The 16,774-nt window shown below is 45.2% G+C and overlaps 1 protein-coding gene across 4 annotated transcripts in view; it reads left to right on the forward strand.

Annotated features, from left to right (window-relative positions):
- Positions 1-8,062: 8,062 nt before the first annotated feature.
- Positions 8,063-16,774, forward strand: part of LOC142365634 (spindlin-Z) — a 96,596-nt gene continuing 87,884 nt past the window's right edge. For 2 of the 4 annotated variants that reach the window (XM_075446617.1, XM_075446621.1), the window contains exon 1: positions 8,063-8,427. The gene's annotated coding sequence lies outside the window, so the exon portion shown is untranslated. Of the gene's footprint in view, positions 8,428-9,220; positions 9,469-11,422; positions 11,484-16,774 lie in introns of those variants that run through there. The other 2 variants (XM_075446618.1, XM_075446620.1) reach the window with 2 other exon arrangements.

Consider the following 16,774-nt stretch of genomic DNA (forward strand, 5'->3'; position numbering starts at 1 on the left):
ACCCCCTTGGGTCCCTGAAATAGCCTCTCCTAAGACAATCTATCCCAAGGATGCACGGAGCCTCAGGGCCAGTTACAATGGGGTGCTTCTACCAGTCCTGCCCAGTGAGGCTCACTTCAGCCTCCAGTACACTCAGCTCTTGGGACCCCCCTGTCACTCCAGAAATGCAAATGGACTCTGACCCTTTGAACTCTGATGGCATTAAAGTACACTGTGCACCAGTGTCCACTAGAGCTTTATGCTCTTGTGGATCTGACGTGCCAGGCCACCGAATCCACACCGTCCAATAAACACGGTTGTCCCTTTCCTCCACCTGGCTGGAGGCAGGGCCCCTCTAATCCTGGTCAGAGAATTTGCTGCTCACCTGGTGTAAAAATGACTTGGAGGTCCCCTCCAGAGGATCGGAATCAAGGTCAAACTGTCTACCTGGTCTGGAGAGCTGGCTTCTGGAAACTGGAGCAGCATTTTTCCTAACAGAATCCCCTTTGGTGATTGTTTTACCTCACAACTCACGCACTCGTGCCTCTGGACTTGAGGTGGGTATTCCATCCCACTTCCTCATGTCCTCTCCGTGGTCACACAGGTAAAACCACAGGGTGCCCCGGGGTGTGTAGCCTCTGTACTCTCTCTCCTGAGCAGAGAAACGCTTGCCCCTAATAGCTGAGACGCGGGCCCGCACAGGTGGGGAGTAGGACATATCCTCTTTGAATTGCTGGAACTGCCGGGACAATTTATTCACAGCTGAGATAAGGGAGGAAGAGAGACTTTCCTCATATTGGCGGAGTCTGACAGCCACCTCATCCACTGTTGGTGCCTCTTCACCTTTCCAGTTTACTACTGCCAGTGAGTTGGCATATGAGGACTGTGCGCTCCGCACAAACTTCCTCCACATAGATGCTGTGCAATGGACTTCATCTGGGTCTGTGGGTAACTGGTCATCATCTTGTAACCAAGGTGATGGAATTAGTTAATCATAAAGCACGAACAATGCTGCTATGTCCTTTGTACAGCCCTGCCCATCTGGACATTAGGTCTGGGAACAGAGGGTTTAGTCCCTAGGTAATCATTAATGTTAAACAATAATGGTGAAGAGGGATTTTTAATAGAAATAGCATTACCAAATGATTGCAGGTGTATTTGTGGTACCTATCTATTGTGTGAATTAATTGAAGCAAAAAGTCATACATCTCCCACCAAAGAAGTTAGTTTTAATTAAAACCAGCAGGTGCCTAGAACTGGTCAAGACGACCCGTGCCGCAGGGACAAGAGCCAGAAGAGGACTGAGTTTGCGCAGAAACTGTGATGAAGAGGATAAGGCTTCATCTTGGGACCCCCGACGACCACCACTAGGAGGCACTGCGCAAGCGCGGGTGGGAGGAGTGTATGAAAATGGACTGATTTGACTATGAAAGGAAGGGCTTATGTAATCAGATGAATATGTATATTTTGATCTATATAGACTGCACAGAAGGGGTATGGGGTATGCACGTTCGGTGGAATTATCCCCCGTGCATCCGACGTTGCAGTAAAGAATGCCTGGCTTTTAACACTACATTGGTGTTACGAGGTTTATACCTGGATTTTCGGTGACAATCTGGTTCATTATAAACCAGCTCCCACACAGCTAATTCCCTCAAGTACTGAATACCCCTTTCCATATTGGTCCACTTGCCAGGAAAACATACAAAATCGTCACTGAAGGGGTACCTCTCCCTCACCCCTGAGAGAAGTCTCCTCCAGAGGCTGAGGACTTGTTCCTTCTTCCCAATGACCTTGTCAATGCCCCCATCCCTGGCCAGGGATCCCAGCTGCTTGGCTTCCTTGCCCTCTAACTCCAAGCTGCTGGCCCCATTATCCCAGCACCGCAGCAGCCAGGTGACAATGTGCTCGCCTGGGTGGTGGCTGAAATCTTTCCGCATGTCTCGCAGCTCGCCCAGGGACAGGGACCGGGTGATGATCTCTGTCTCTATGTCCCGCGATGACCCTGGCTCATCGTCATCCCTCCCGGAGCCATCTGCTCTCTTTGTGTCTTTCTTTAGTTTTACAGGGGCGACTGCTACTGGCACAGGTTGGTCATTGGGCTCAGCCGCGCTGCCTGCAGCTGGAACTGGGGCTGGAGCAGCTGCTGTGCCTGCCGGGCAAACTGAGGCAGACCCTGCAGCTGTGGCAGCGGCGGTGCCAGCCGGGGCGGCTGTGACTGCCTGCTGGGCTGGAGGGGCTGCAGGGCCGGCTGGGGGGGCAGCGCCAGTTGCAGCGCCTGCCGCTTCACTTCCCCCCTATCCCCTTTAAGGCACTGAACAGTGTTGAACATGGCTCGGTAGGCATGGGCCAGACCCCAGCACATTGTGGTGATCTGTGTCTCTCTGGAGTTCCCAGGGTGGCAGCACACTTTTTTCAGATATTTTACCAGATTGTCCGGATTCTGTATTTGTTCAGGGGTGAGTTTAAAACACACCGGGGGTGCCCACTGCTCTAGACACCTGCCCATGCTGTCCCACACACCCAGCCACTCAGAGCTATCTGGCCCCGGGGCAGGTCTCTGCACGATGTTCTTAACGACTTGCTTAACCCTAAACAAAACACAAAACCCATTCAGGAGGCAGAACAAAAGGAGAGTGCTGGCCTGAGCATCCCACGGGTACTCGAAATTATCAAAAGCCTTTAGGACTGGCCTGAAGGAGAGGGGGGGGCGAAAGAGTGGGGGAAGGTATCCCCTCTGGTTTTCCCCACAGACTGGGTTTGATTATTAACAAATTCTAAGAGATAGGGTCCGAGGTACGGAAATGATCGCAGTGCCGCATGCAAATACAAGCCTAATTTCATGCACATTGATGTTATCATGTCATAAGTCGATATCGTACAGTAGAGCAAAATTATCATCCTGATCTTTTTCCCAGCGATGATGAACAGCACGGCATTGAATACATACTGCAAATAAGGATTCAAAAACCACAGCCATCTGATCAAAGACAGAAACATTTTTACTGGCGACTATTTAACACAGAAAAATGCGTATAACAAAATTTAACAAAACGTAAGAAAGGAGTTTTAACACCTGCTGCTCGGCCCTGCCGTTATCCCCGCCCCATGCTTGGGCGCCAAATTAATGTTTTGGTTTTGGCTGCCACCGGCAACAAAAGCACCACGCGGCCGCCCCTCCCCCCGCCGGGGTGCGGAGGAGAATGAAAAGAAAGAGGCAGAAACTGGTGGGTCGGGATAAGGGCAGTTTAACAGAACAGCAAACAGAGGGAACAGGAACAACAACGATACAAATAAGGAGAAAATAGGACACAAACTCGCACAACAGACCCGCTCTCCCGGACAGGATCGGCGCCGCACCCTCACGAGCCACGAGTGAGTTCCCGCCGTGCCGCCCCCTCCACCGGAACCCAGCATGACGTCACATGGTATGGAATACTGGGCTCTGTTTGGCTAGGTGGGGTCAGCCCCCACCCCCCCGGCTGTGCCCCTTCCTGGAGTCCGGTGAAAATTAACCCTGTGCTGGCCAAACCCAGGACAATGTCCAAATGTTTTTATGTCCAAATATCTTCATGTTCAAAAACCCATGTTCGGGCGCCATTTGTGGTGAATGACTTCACGGACCCCAATCTTGTGCTCAATCAGAATCATTTTATTGCTCAAGTGAATACCTTATATACTAATACAATTGTCACTAGAGCCAATCAACTTTGGATTCGTGGCTTTGGGAATGCCAGTTCACAGTTGCTGTTTTCCAGGATCTTTTGCAGGTGGATGTGTGAAAACAGCTTATCTCCTGAGAACAGAGGAGGGAGGCACAGGATGCGCTGATGTTTCAGGGTCATGAGACAGTGTTGTTCTGTCTCAAATTATATGGTTTCCCACAAGTAGTAATTGGAGAATTTGGCTTAAAAGCTGGGCTTTATTCACCACTTTCTGTGGCAGATTTTCCTGAAGTGGTCACACAGTTGGACTAGATGATCATTGTGGGTCCCTTCCAACTGGAGCTGTCCTATTTATTTATGTTACATCACCTGAATTTGAAAATTATTGCTGTTTTTTCAAGTTGCTAAAAGATAGATGGTTGGTTCCTGCTGGCATGATAAATTTCATCAATGTTGTAACCATGTCAGAGAGCAAACACATTGGAAGGAGGCCTCTGTTTCTGATGACTTTAAATAATTCCTGTGATAGCTTTACAGTAGCTTGTTTGGAAAAGACAAATTAGGCAGGTAGTCAGGTAGTTATCTCAAACAGATAGCTGCTCCTTTAAGGTTAAATTAAAGCAGAAATGTTTGATTGATCCCAGCATTTTAAGAAAGATCAAGCTCAGAAGCAAGATATCATTCCTCCTTCAAATTCAGATCAAACAAAGATCTGGCAACTTGAATTCTGAGGGTTCTTGATTCCACCATCAAATCAATAGGGATGTGGGGGTTTTTCAGTAGTTAAGGCTGATTCTCTTTACACTGGGAGGATATCAAGAAAGCAAAATTTTATGGGGCCAGAGGGAATCTGGTTCTCACCCAAAGCTATTTAACAGCATTCAAAGCTTCTGGAAGAGTTTAGCCATTCTATTCCTAACCAAACTAGGTGGTACTTCAAAGCATCCAAAAAAGACTAGGAAGTTTATGTACAGCTGTGACCAGTACCTCCTGCTTCTGACCCCTGGTAATACGGCTAGCATAAATAATGCCATTTTATAAGGTAAACAGCCATACAGTAGAAGGGGATAAAGTGCCTGTGGTGCATGAAAGGAATATGCTGGGGAAAACCGTCTGGGTTATTCCTGCCTTGGGCAAAGGCAAACCCATCTGTGGGATTTTTTTCGCTCAAGAGCCTGGATGTACTTGGTGATGCTGCAGTATGGTGAAGTCCGATGCATACCTGAAGGAGAAGATTATGGAGAGATTCATCCTGAGTGTGCTCACCGGGCATGTGAAGGACAACCAGGGGATCAGGCCCAGCCAGCATGGGTTCATGAAAGGCAGGTCCTGCTTGTCCAACCTGATCTCCTTCTATGACCAGGTGTCCCGCCTAGTGGATGAGGGAAAGGCTGTGGATGTTATCTACCTGGACTTTAGTAAGGCCTTTAGTAAGACGCTATTCCTCACAGCATCCTCCTGGAGAAACTAGCTGCCCATGGTTTGGATGGGTGTATACTTTGCTGGATAAAAAACTGGCTGGATGGCCAAGCCCAGAGAGTGGTGGTAAATGGAGTTAAATGCAGCTGGCGGCCAGTCACGAGTGGTGTTCCCCAGGGCTGAGTTTTGGGTCCGGTCTTGTTTAACATCTTTATCAATGATCTGGATGAGGGGATTGAGTGCTCCCTCAGGAAGTCTGCAGATGACACCAAGCTGGGCGGGATTGTCAATCTGCTTGAGGGTAGGAAGGCTCTGCAGAGGGATCTGGACAGGCTGGATCGATGGGCCGAGGTCAGTCGTACGAGTTTCAACAAGGCTAAGTGCTGGGTCCTGCACTTGGGTCACAACAACCCCATGCAACGCTAAAGGCTTGGGGAGGAGTGGCTGGAAAGCTGCCCGGCAGAAAAGGACCTGGGGGTGTTGGTCGACAGCTGGCTGAACATGAGCCAGCAGTGTGCCCAGGTGGCCAAGAAGGCCAACGGCATCCTGGCTTGTATCAGGAATAGTGTGGCCAGCAGGAGTAGGGAAGTGATCGTGCCCCTGTACTTGGCACTGGTGAGGCCACACCTGGAGTACTGTGTTCCGTTTTGGACCCCTCACTACAAGAAGGACATTGAGTTGCTGGAGAGTGTCCAGAGAAGGGCAACGAAGCTGGTGAAGGGTCTAGAGAACAAGTCTTATGAGGAGTGGCTGAGGGAACTGGGGCTGTTTATTCTGGAGAAGAGGAGGCTGAGGGGGGACCTAATTGCTCTCTACAACTACCTGAAAGGAGGTTGTAGTGAGGCAAGTGTTGGTCTCTTCTCCCAGGTAACTAGTGATAGGATGAGAGGCAATGGCCTCAAGTTGCATCAGGGGAAGTTTAGATTGGATATTAGGAAAAATTTCTTTACTGAAAGAGTGGTCAGGCATTGGAATAGGCTGCCCAGGGAAGTGGTGGAGTCCCCATCCCTGGAGGTGTTCAAAAACCGTGTAGATGTGGCACTTCAGGACATGGTTTAGCAGGCATGGTGGTGTTGGGTGGATGGTAGGACTCGATGATCTTAGAGGTCTTTTCCAACTTTAATGATTCTATGATTCTGTGAGATCTGATTCTTGGTGAGAATACTCAGTTTTGAACAGTATGATGTTAATTGCTACATGATACTAACAGCATTCAGTAAGTGTTTTTCAGATCAATGCAGTGGTGATGAAACCTGAGCTAGCTTCATCGAGTGGCATCCAGTAACTTCTTTGAGATTGACATCTCTAACCTGCAATCCTTGGACATGAACCACACCAGATTACATACCATCTCTCCCACCAAGAGAGACTGCTATGACAGATGGAGACACACAGTTACAAACTAAATTAACTCAGTGAAATTTTTGTGTAAAAGCATGAAACATAACCTAGTGATATATATGTATGTCTGTGTATATGTATATATATTTGAACACGGGAAAAAGCAACAGTGATTTGAGCATGACATAAATGGTATGGAATAAGGGGTGGAATGTCCTGGTTTTGGTTAAAACAGAACAGATTCTCTTTTAGTGAATCTTCCTTACAGGTAAGTTCTTCTAAGGAACTGCATTTTTCTGATGTTGGCTGCATATTTTACAGACACTGTCCGCTCCAAAGCTGATAACACCTAATGTTTATAGTTACACTGAGCTAATGGTAGGAATAGAAGGCAGAAAGAAGCCCCTGTTTATAATTATTACTATAGCAGCCAAGGTCACTGATAGACCTCTTAGGTCCTGCAAGTGAGGAGTCATAAAGGGTTGTACTTGCAGGGAGGGGCGGACAGGACAGGTGACCTGATATTGACCAATGAGGTATTCCATGCCATACATGTCATACTCAGTTTAAAGCTGGGGGATCACGAGGGTCTCGCTCTCTTTGTCCATGGCTGGCTTCTGAATAGGACCCTGCTCATTGTCCTGCCTGCAATCCTGATCCAGATTCCAATCCGTGCATACCTGAGTCCAGTTCCTGCCTATTGCTGAGGCCAGTCCGGGACTTCCTGGTGCCTGCCTGGCAGCTGCTGGTGGGACGCCAGTGCCCCAGCACCCAACTCCAGGAAACTCAGTATCGGTTTTGTATATTTTGCATTATTTCTCTTATTATTAATATTATTAGTATCATTAGTAAAGCTGTTTTAATATTCAATTTGTATTTCTCTCTCCCTTTTCCTCCTTTTTCCCTTCCCCTGGTGGGGAGAGCAGGGGTTAATAGAGAGTATCTACCACTTAGTTTATTGCTGCCCTGCTCTAAACGGTGACACCTACAAAATATATTTTTGTAATATATATTGGTATGGTGTACCGTGTTCATGATTGGATAATTAGAAATATGCATTAGCAGTTAATTGGATGATTCATATTACACCCTTGTAGTGCAAGGTACAAATCCCCTAAAGAAAAATCCCTTGGGCACACCCAGTGTGGCTGAGACACCTCATGCACATGAATAAATATTTACCTTTGTAATTCTATGCTTTGCGTCCTAGCTTCTGTCCTCAGTTGGCACAGGCCGAATTTGTAACACAGGATATACACTGCTGATTTTTCTTTCTTATGAGGGCTTACACATTTTCTTTCCTACGATGGCGAGGGGACAGTGGGGAGCCGCTGGCTCTAAGGCCTGTTTAGGGAAGCAATACCGCTGCCATAAAGCACTATGGCCACCTCGCGAGATAGCGCTGGACCAACCGCGATGGGCGGGCGGATGGTCGGGAGGGGAAAGACAGACATCCACCGCCCCAGGGCCTAATGGTCTGCGTTTAGAGAAGGGCCAATAGACAGCCATTTGTAGACAAGCCCACACCACCCTCCGCTACGACCGCCGACGGAGTGCCGGGAGACGACAATGGAGAAGGAGGAGCGGAAGCGGCAGCAGCTACGGACACGCCTGCGCGCTAACGAGTAGTGGCAGACTGGGTGGAGCATTGCTTCCTGCGCTCCTGTCGCAGTTCGGAATTTGCAGTGCGCCTGCGCGTTGGTGGAGGGGAGGAGGGCGATGTCCGGCCCTGTGTTTTGAATGTCTCGATGCGGGTAGCTCACTATTTGGCAGGAAGGTGAGGAGGCTTCTATCCTGGCGGTGGAGTTCGCGTACATAGAGGAGGATCCAAATGTGGCAGAGGCGAACAGGAGGCAGCAGTAGTGACGACGGAGTGGGACAAACGAGACAAGGGGAGCAGCTGTCCCTACTGCTGCCGCAGAGAATTTGAGTGGCATAGCGAGAGAGGAGGACTGCTGCGGTTGCACCGCTAACGCTCCTAGGCTGTCCTTCTGGCACTCCCAGGCGCCCATCCCCCCAGCAGGTGAGTAGCGAATACGGGGTGGGGGGGCGGACAGGAAAGCGCAGCCCGTCGCGCCGCCCTTGGCCTAGCTTAGCCTAGCCTAGTACTGGGTATAGCCGGGGGGAGTCGCTGTGGGATGAGCTTGGAGCCGCTGCTCCTAGCTTTCCCTCCCCTCCCCCGAGGCTGACGTTATTTATGTACTTGCAGCGTTCCGTCTGTGTTAACCTCTCTTTTTTACTGTCTGCCTCAGCGGCCCGTCCGGAAGCCGCGGGAGGCGGGCGAGAGTGGGGGCCCTCGGGCTCGTGTTGCCATTTTTATTTTCCCTTCCCACGTAGTGCCTCGGCTCCTTGGCAACCCCCACTCTTCCGGGCTACTACTGTCTTCCTTTGGCACGGCCTCTCTCGGTATTTACCACCCCACATACACCACCCCTTGCTGGAGGGGAGGGGTCGCAGCTGCACATTCCCCCTTTCTCTCTGTGGAGCTATTGTACTGTGAGCTGGGGCCCACTGAGGGGCTCCCGGCAGATGAGCCTCTTTGTCGATAGTGCACACGTTGGGGGAGGCATGCCTCTGCCCTGTCATCCGTCCGCTCCCCCCACGAGAAAATAGGATGAAGGGGATGTGAGGGTGGTGGCGGGGCTCGGCCGCGCCCTAGTAGCCAAAGGCACACGCTACTGCCGCTATGTGGGACGCCCAGAAAGTGTGTGTGTATGCGCGCGCTCTGCTGGGTTCCTTTGTCTGCTGCTGCCGCCGCTTTCCCCTCCTCCCTTGATTCCCTCTCTCTCCTCCCTCATCTCCTTTCTTTCCCCCTCCCTTCTTTCCCTTCTCTCCCAGACTCAAAACGCTGTTGCAGCTGCAGGTTTGTAAATACTGCACCAACACACACAACATGGCTGACGCTCGCCCTGCTCCTTCGCCGGGCTCTCCTCTTTCTCCCTCTGTCTCTACCGCTTAGCCTCTCCTCCATTTAGGCTTTTGTTTCTTCCCCTTCATCTCCCATTAAAAAAAAAAAGGAAAAACAATTCACCCTCCTTATTGGGCGCATGGCGGGATTTCAAGGGTAAGGATCCTCGCTTTGGAGGCTTTCTTTCGTTTTGCCGCTTACAACAAAATGAAACCTAAAATCAGAGGGGGTTTGGGAACCTAGCAAGGCCTGGAGGGAGGGGGAGAATTGGCTGAGCCCTGCTGAGAGAGGCTTGATTGGAATGCGCGTATCTCTTTGGGGGAGGGGGCTGGTGCTCCAGTGCTGTTGGAGATAAAATACTGTATTATGCTTGCAAAATGATCTAGTGCCGTTTCTTTCATTTTAGGATGTAGTTCAGTATAAGGTATCAACTCGGCACAATCTTTTTAAAAAGACCTGAGCTAGTTATGTTAGAATAGGCATTGTGTAGTGAAAAACTATAGTATAGTTTTTTGGTTTATTTTTTGCTTTCTCTGTATCTCCTTGTGAGTATCTTAAATAGCTCACAGATCACAGGATATAAAACTGGAATTAACACTTGCCGTGTCTCTGTGTTGCAAGTTTTCTGTCACAGATTAATTTGCCCTTGTGATGACAATGGCACAAAGGGAAGCGGGTTTTTTTTGTTGTTAAAAGGAGCACTTTTTCTTAAAAAAGAAAAGGTATGGCATCATGAACTGAAGTGCGATACTGAACTACATGATAGCATATTTCTGACCTTTCCTAACACAAGGCAAATGTTCAGTTTAGCACCTTCCAACATCAGTTATTCAGAGTACCCCCTTCTGGCTTCAATGAAAATAGCTTATATTTTATTGTTGTGGTGGTGTGTGTTGTTTTTTTGTTTGCTTTGTTTTTTGGGTTTTTTTTGTTGTTGGTTTTTTTGAAATGACATAAAGCCAAAATAACATTTGAATTTCTTGGCCATATCTAAAATTACCTGCTGGGGAACAGTGTATCTAGGTTTTAATTTAAGGATGAATGCTCAAGGTGAAAAGGATGTGATGCTTTCTATTGCTTTCTAAACATGTGTTGCTGGAACTCATAGTAAATGTTTTATTTTTTAAAGATCGTATTAAAAAGCACAGTCTTTATTCAAAGCATGTACACATTGATAGCCATGACTTCTATCAGAGCAGTGCCCTGAAGTAATGTCCTAACTCTTTGCTTTGGAAGCTTCTAGTGGAGAAGCACTGGCATAGCATAATCATAGTTTTTATTGAGATAGAAGTAGTTACTGCATTTTAATGCTAGAATTAAGTATCGTATATTAATAATTTCTTTAATCTATGTTTTTCTCCCACTTTTTCTATCCCCATTAACAATTGTTGATTAACTGGAGGAGAAAATAAATTATAGTATTGAGTTTACCACAATGTAAAACTTGAGTGGAGTCATCCAAGTTGCATTTTGGAATGTGTATTCACATCATGGCTCCCAAGCCAACTGTAATATTTCTAGATGGAAAAGTCTGAGCAAGTCTGTAACTTGCTATGTCAGTGGATTTGTGCAACACTCAGTTACTCTTAACTATTGTTAACTAATTTGTTAATTAGTTAACTAATTTGTATTTTATCTATGAACAGTGAAAAATGGGCCTGGGATCACTAAAGTAATTTTCAAGTAACTGTGCAATTATTTAATTGAATAATATACAGTACTTAGTACTGTTTTCACCATGTAACAGTGGTTGGATTTAACTTTGTCTTAATCTAAAATGTGAATTTGGTGATGGCATGCAGAATTTAGGAGTTGATTTGGCTATGAGAGAGGTTGAGGAGAATGTTTCTACAGTTGGAGATTGCCTTTTTATATTTCTTTTGTGTAATGTATGTTGTAAAACTGCTGTAAATCCACATTATGTGAAGTCTTGTTTGACTTGCTTGGAAATTTTGTTGTATGTATTTCAGCAGGTTGTGGAACTATTGCAATTTGTTGTCATTAACTGTGGTGACTATATTAGATTTAAATGTTATCTAATTGCATTCTAGTATTTGCAGTTATTGCAAGGTGGTTGAGATGTGTTGTTAAATTATCTTTTATTTTACAGATAGATCTCCAAGAAAATCCCATCATAAGAGTTACTGACAGTATACTGTAAACATTTACAGGTAGGGTTTTATAGTCGTCTTTGCTAAGGTTAGCTAGGTTAGCTTTTAGTGTCATTTTTTTTTCTTTTTAATATCATTGTTGAGTGCTCTTATGTGCTATTCAAGGTCTGCACCTCCAAATAGTGGTGAGAGTAGCTCTTAATTTTAAGAGTAGTCCTATGGATTTCAACAGTTTAACATGCAGATGAGCTGCTGAACTTTAGACCTTCAATTTTAGGTGATAGTTTGAACAAAGGAGAACTTTATCTCTTTGTTTACCAATAATATTCCAGTTGTTTTTATATGGATAACTTACAGTAGCCATTTATAGTAAGAACATTTTTATAATTGTGACCAATTGTTGAGTCCACTTGCCATCTTTAAGTAATCTATTTTCACTGTCACTTCTTCTGGCATAGCTGTATGCAGATCCTATTCTTTGACCATGTTGTAGCTGATAGTCCCCTTGTACTAACAGTGCCAGCTACTTCAATTAAAGTGCCTTGGATTCAATCTCTGCAGTTCCGTTTCCTGGGAGTGATCAGCTGTGTGTGGTAACCTGGCTAGTCTTAATGTTCCTTTTTGGAGTTTTTGGTTTGTTTGATTTAGGCTCCCCAGAACTCTGATACTGTCTGTCTGCTTAAGTTTGAGACTGCTTGTATCTGCAAGTTTGGAAATGCTTTAGGATGAAAGTGCTCCAATAAAGTGTGCTGCTGTGTAATGTCACTGGTTGATCTCTCATCCTGTTTTCAGAGTCTTCCTAGTGGTTCAGAGGTAGTCCTGAATCCCAAGTTCCCTATGTAACTTTGGATGTAGCCTGTTAAGATGACAATTCCCTCTGAATGTGTCCCTCAAAGACTTTTTAATTCTATCCACTGTATTGCTTGGTGAATTTTTTTGTTTTCCCCAAATTACTATTAGGTTAGAACAAGTAATGAATATTGGGAGAATGGGTAACTATTCTGTTTTAAGATTACTATGCTGACTGGGTTGTGAAGTATAACGTTACCTAGCAAGCTGATGTCTACCACTGGTGCTGCTGCTTAAGATGATATTACTTTGCCTAGATATTGTCAGTCACTTGTAAAATGAAGAAGTAAGCTTGACTTTTTCAGTAACATTCATTGACTTGTTCTAAAGCACACTAAGCTGCCATTATGCTGATTTCTGTAAAAAAATTTCACCTATCTACACCTTAACTTAATCCCCCCTTTCAAAAAATATGAATTACTTTTTTTTTCTGAACCTGTATTAATCACATTTAAATGTAGAAATGAACTTTACCAAATCATGACCTCTTACCCTAAGAAGCACAACTGAAAGACATATTGGACATCAGACTTCTGGTCTGGTATGTGTTAAGATTAAATAACGATTTCTGTTGCAAAAAAATTATTTTCCTAGTTTAGTATGTATTTTTTTTAGGAAAAATTCTTCCCTAGTGTGTTCAGAAAAGGTAGCTTAGCTCCACTGTATAATTTCATGCTTGCTGTTGATTGATATATATATATATTTTTTTTTCTTTTTTTTTTTTTTTAAATCTGGAAGCTCCCAGCAGCATAGAAGAAAGCATGTTCTGGAATAGTTCCCTTGTGATGTTTTGTATTGGGCATAATTGGCAAGGTTGGAGGGAGGCATGGCAGGGCTGCAGGAGTGACCTCTGTGTGAGAAAGTTGTTGACTGGCCTGTACTGGCTACAGTTGGTTCCAGCCAGCTCAGCAACAACTCCATTGCAGGCTAAAGATGGGCCAGTCAGTGAACTTTGTGGCATCTCTGTGAAAACAAAACTTAGAAAGCATGGTAAATGCTGAAAAAAAGGAAGAAAAGAAATAACACCAGAGCAGAGGAAAGAGGAGGCAGAAGACCATGCTGGAACAGGAGAACAGGAGCTCGAGTGGTAGCCTGAGCAGAGGCTGAGAGTTCTGACTCTAAAGGGACTACTACCAGTGGAAGAACTACTACACACTGACCCCGATTTGCTGTGCTGCCTGTTGCCCCATCTAAGACTGTTTTATGTGTGGTGGTGGGATTGGAGAACAAACGGGGGAAGGAGAGGTTTTGCAGAGGCAAGGGATGATGAGGTGGACTGAAAATTGGCTGAATGGCTGGGCCCGGAGGGTGGTGAAAAGTGACATGAAGTCTAGTTGAAGGCGAGTAACTAGTGGTGTGCTTCAGGGGTCAATACTGGGTCCAGTCCTGTTTAACATCTTCGTTAATGATCTGGATGATGGGGCAGAGGGAGGAGTGACTGATACACCAGAAGGTTGTGCTGCCACCCAGAGGGACCTGGACAGGCAGGAGAAATGGGCTGACAGGAACCTCATGCAGTTCGCTAAGGGGAAGTGCCAAGTCCTGCACATGAGGAAGAACAACACCATGCACCAGTACATGCTGGGGGCCAATTGGCTGGAAAGCAGCTTTGCAGAAAAGGACCTGGGAGTCCTGGTGGACAGTAGGTTGAACATGAGCCAGCAACGTGCCCTTGTGGCAAAGAAGGCTAATGGTATCCTGGGGTGCATTAGGCAAAGCATTGCTAGCAGATCGAGGGAGGTCATCCTTCCCTTATATTTGGCACTGGTGAGGCCACATGTGGAGTACCATGTCCAGTTCTGGGCTCCTCAGTACAAGAGAGACATGGAACAACTGGAGAGAGTCCAGTGAAGGGCCATGAAGATGATGAAGGGACTAGAGCATCTCTCCTATGAGGAAAGGCTGAGAGAGCTGGGACTGTTTAGCCTAGAGAAGAGAAGACTCGGGGGGGATCTTATCAATGTATATAAATACCTGCAGGGAGGGTGAAAAGAGGACAGAGCCAGGCTATTTTCAGTGGTGCCCAGTGACAGTCTGAACATCAGGAAACGTTTTTTTACTGTGAGGGTGACCGAGCACTGGAACAGGTTGCCCAGGGAGGTTGTGGAGTCTCCCTCCTTGAAGTTATTCAAAATCCATCTGGACATTGTCCTGGACCACCAGCTCAAGGTGGCCTTGCTTGAGCAGGGGTATTGAACTGGATGACTTCCAGAGGTCCCATTTTGTGATTGTGTGATTTCTGAGAGTGAGTGTGGTGGGGGGTTTTTTGTTTGTTTCAGTAACAGAATTGGTAATTAGAAGTTTTTAATTGACAATAAACTAAATTAATTGAAATTCTCTCTCCCAGCTGCTCTTTCACCCCCTTCCCCAGCAGGATGGAGGGAGAAAATAGGAAGAACAGGAGCAAGAAAGCTTGTGGGTCTAGATAAAGACAGGGAGATTACTTACCAATTAACTGTCATGGGCAACACAGACTTAACTTGGGGAATTTAATTTACTGCCTATTTATATGTATATATAAATAAATATAAAAATTACTGGTTCAAGTATTTGGCAACAGAAACAAAGCAAACATTAAAAGACTTATGGGGAACACACTTAGGGAAAACACTTTTCCTCCCACTTTTCCCAGACTCGGCTTCACTCTGAACTCTTCCCATTGCCCTTTGTTGTGTCTGCAAGTTACACTCAGTCCCTTCAGTGATGCAGTGTGTGTGTGTGGGGAGGGGGTTGTTATGGTCAGCATATAGCAGCTTCTCTCTGCTGCTCATTCCTTCTCACTTTTTCCTCTGTTCTGGCATGGGTTCTCTACAGGCTGTAGTCCTTTCAGGAATATTTGCTCTGCCATGGAGCTCTTTCTATTCTGACCTTGGTGTTCCCTTGGTTTTTCACTTTTTTTTGTTCCCTTCTCCCCTCTCCCTTTGGTATCTTCTCCCATTTTTAGTTGTTTTCACAGAGGTGCCACCAGCTTTGCTGATTGGCTCAGCTTTGGCCTGTGTTGGATCTGTTGCTGAGCAGGCTGAAACTAGCTGTAACAGGCACAGGGCAGTGCTCTATGTCTATAGGATAGACTTCCAGAAAGCCTCACCTGTTTATAAGGGGAGGGATACCCTGTTTTCTGAGATCCTGACTTTTTCCCTTTCTGGGTTTCCATTTTCTCCCTTTCCCTGCACTTCAGTAGACTCAACCTTATTTGAAGTACTAGAAGATAATTTAATCTGTCTCCCTGCAAATAAGAATGTGTATTTCCAAAAGAAAAAAAAGGACTTTTTTTGTTATTACCAATACTTACTTATACAAAATCTCAGGAAATGGAAGACATAATTAAGTGTTTATGTTGCTGAATCTAGTTCAGGTCAAACATAAAGCTTTCTGCAAAAATTTTCAAACTAAGAGGAGGGGGATCTACCTTTTGTCGCTGATGAAAGTTCTCAATCTGAAGTCCTGTCTTGATGAACATACTTTCCCATTTCTTTTCCATTTGTGCTGCATGTACAATAAATAAAATAATTTAGAAGCAGGTTTTTTAAAATAAAAGTTCATTATCAAAGAAAGAAATTAATGCACATTTTTTGTAGGATAGACAAGGTATGGTGGGGAAAAAAAAAGATTCGAAGATTGTCTTCATTCTTAGAGTCTTGACTTCCTTCTTGCCATAATTTTTCACCTCTCTGCTAATACAGGACAAGAGGAATTAAATGTTTAAAGTACGCATTTTGCTTGTCTGTAGAGGCAATTCCTCAAAGCCAAAGACTGTTCACAGGCAGTCCTTCCAGTTATATAATCTTTTGAAGTACAATAACATAATGAAATTACCTTCTTTGCTGAATTCTCAGATCTGTAAATTACTTCTAGGTGTTGGTAAATGCTATCAAATACTGTTCCAGTTCACAGTGGGAGTGTTGTTTTCCCAAGATGCTAGGTATCTTGCGTTCTGAAAAAACACTCTAGCAAGGGGGGGGTGAGCATTGAATACAGTGTGAATTCTGGAGCTACAGGTTGGTTTTGACAGCTCAGTTAAAAGAAATTCCTTGGCTTAAACCAGTTTTGCTAATTTCTGAGCAAAACCTGTTCATATACTCACAAACTCATGCAGGTGTTCTCTGAAAGTACATTTTTCTGTAGTCCAGTATATAACTTTTTACCAAATAACTTGAAACAGTTATTTGTCCTCTTAAATACTTTAAGATCTTCTGCTTCTCATTTATTTTCATGGATGTGCAAATATGCATTAGTTTCAGAGCCAGTTCTTTGTCTTTGTGCATTTCTCCTCCATTTCTTAAAAAGCACCAGCAGTATCATGATCACTCTTCTCTGCTTTTTCCAGAAATATTAGTAAAAGAAAATGCTGATAAAACTCAAATATACTTGAGAGTTTAGTTAAAGCATATTGTTTTGCATAACCATTTTTAAGAAATGATAAAGGACAACGTTTTTCTTAAGCTGTGTGAAGAGAATTGAACAGTGTGATAAATTCCTCTTGCTTCTGAGGGCCAGGATTA

Source organism: Opisthocomus hoazin, chromosome W, assembly GCF_030867145.1.
Source record: "Opisthocomus hoazin isolate bOpiHoa1 chromosome W, bOpiHoa1.hap1, whole genome shotgun sequence".
Lineage (NCBI taxonomy): Eukaryota > Metazoa > Chordata > Aves > Opisthocomiformes > Opisthocomidae > Opisthocomus > Opisthocomus hoazin.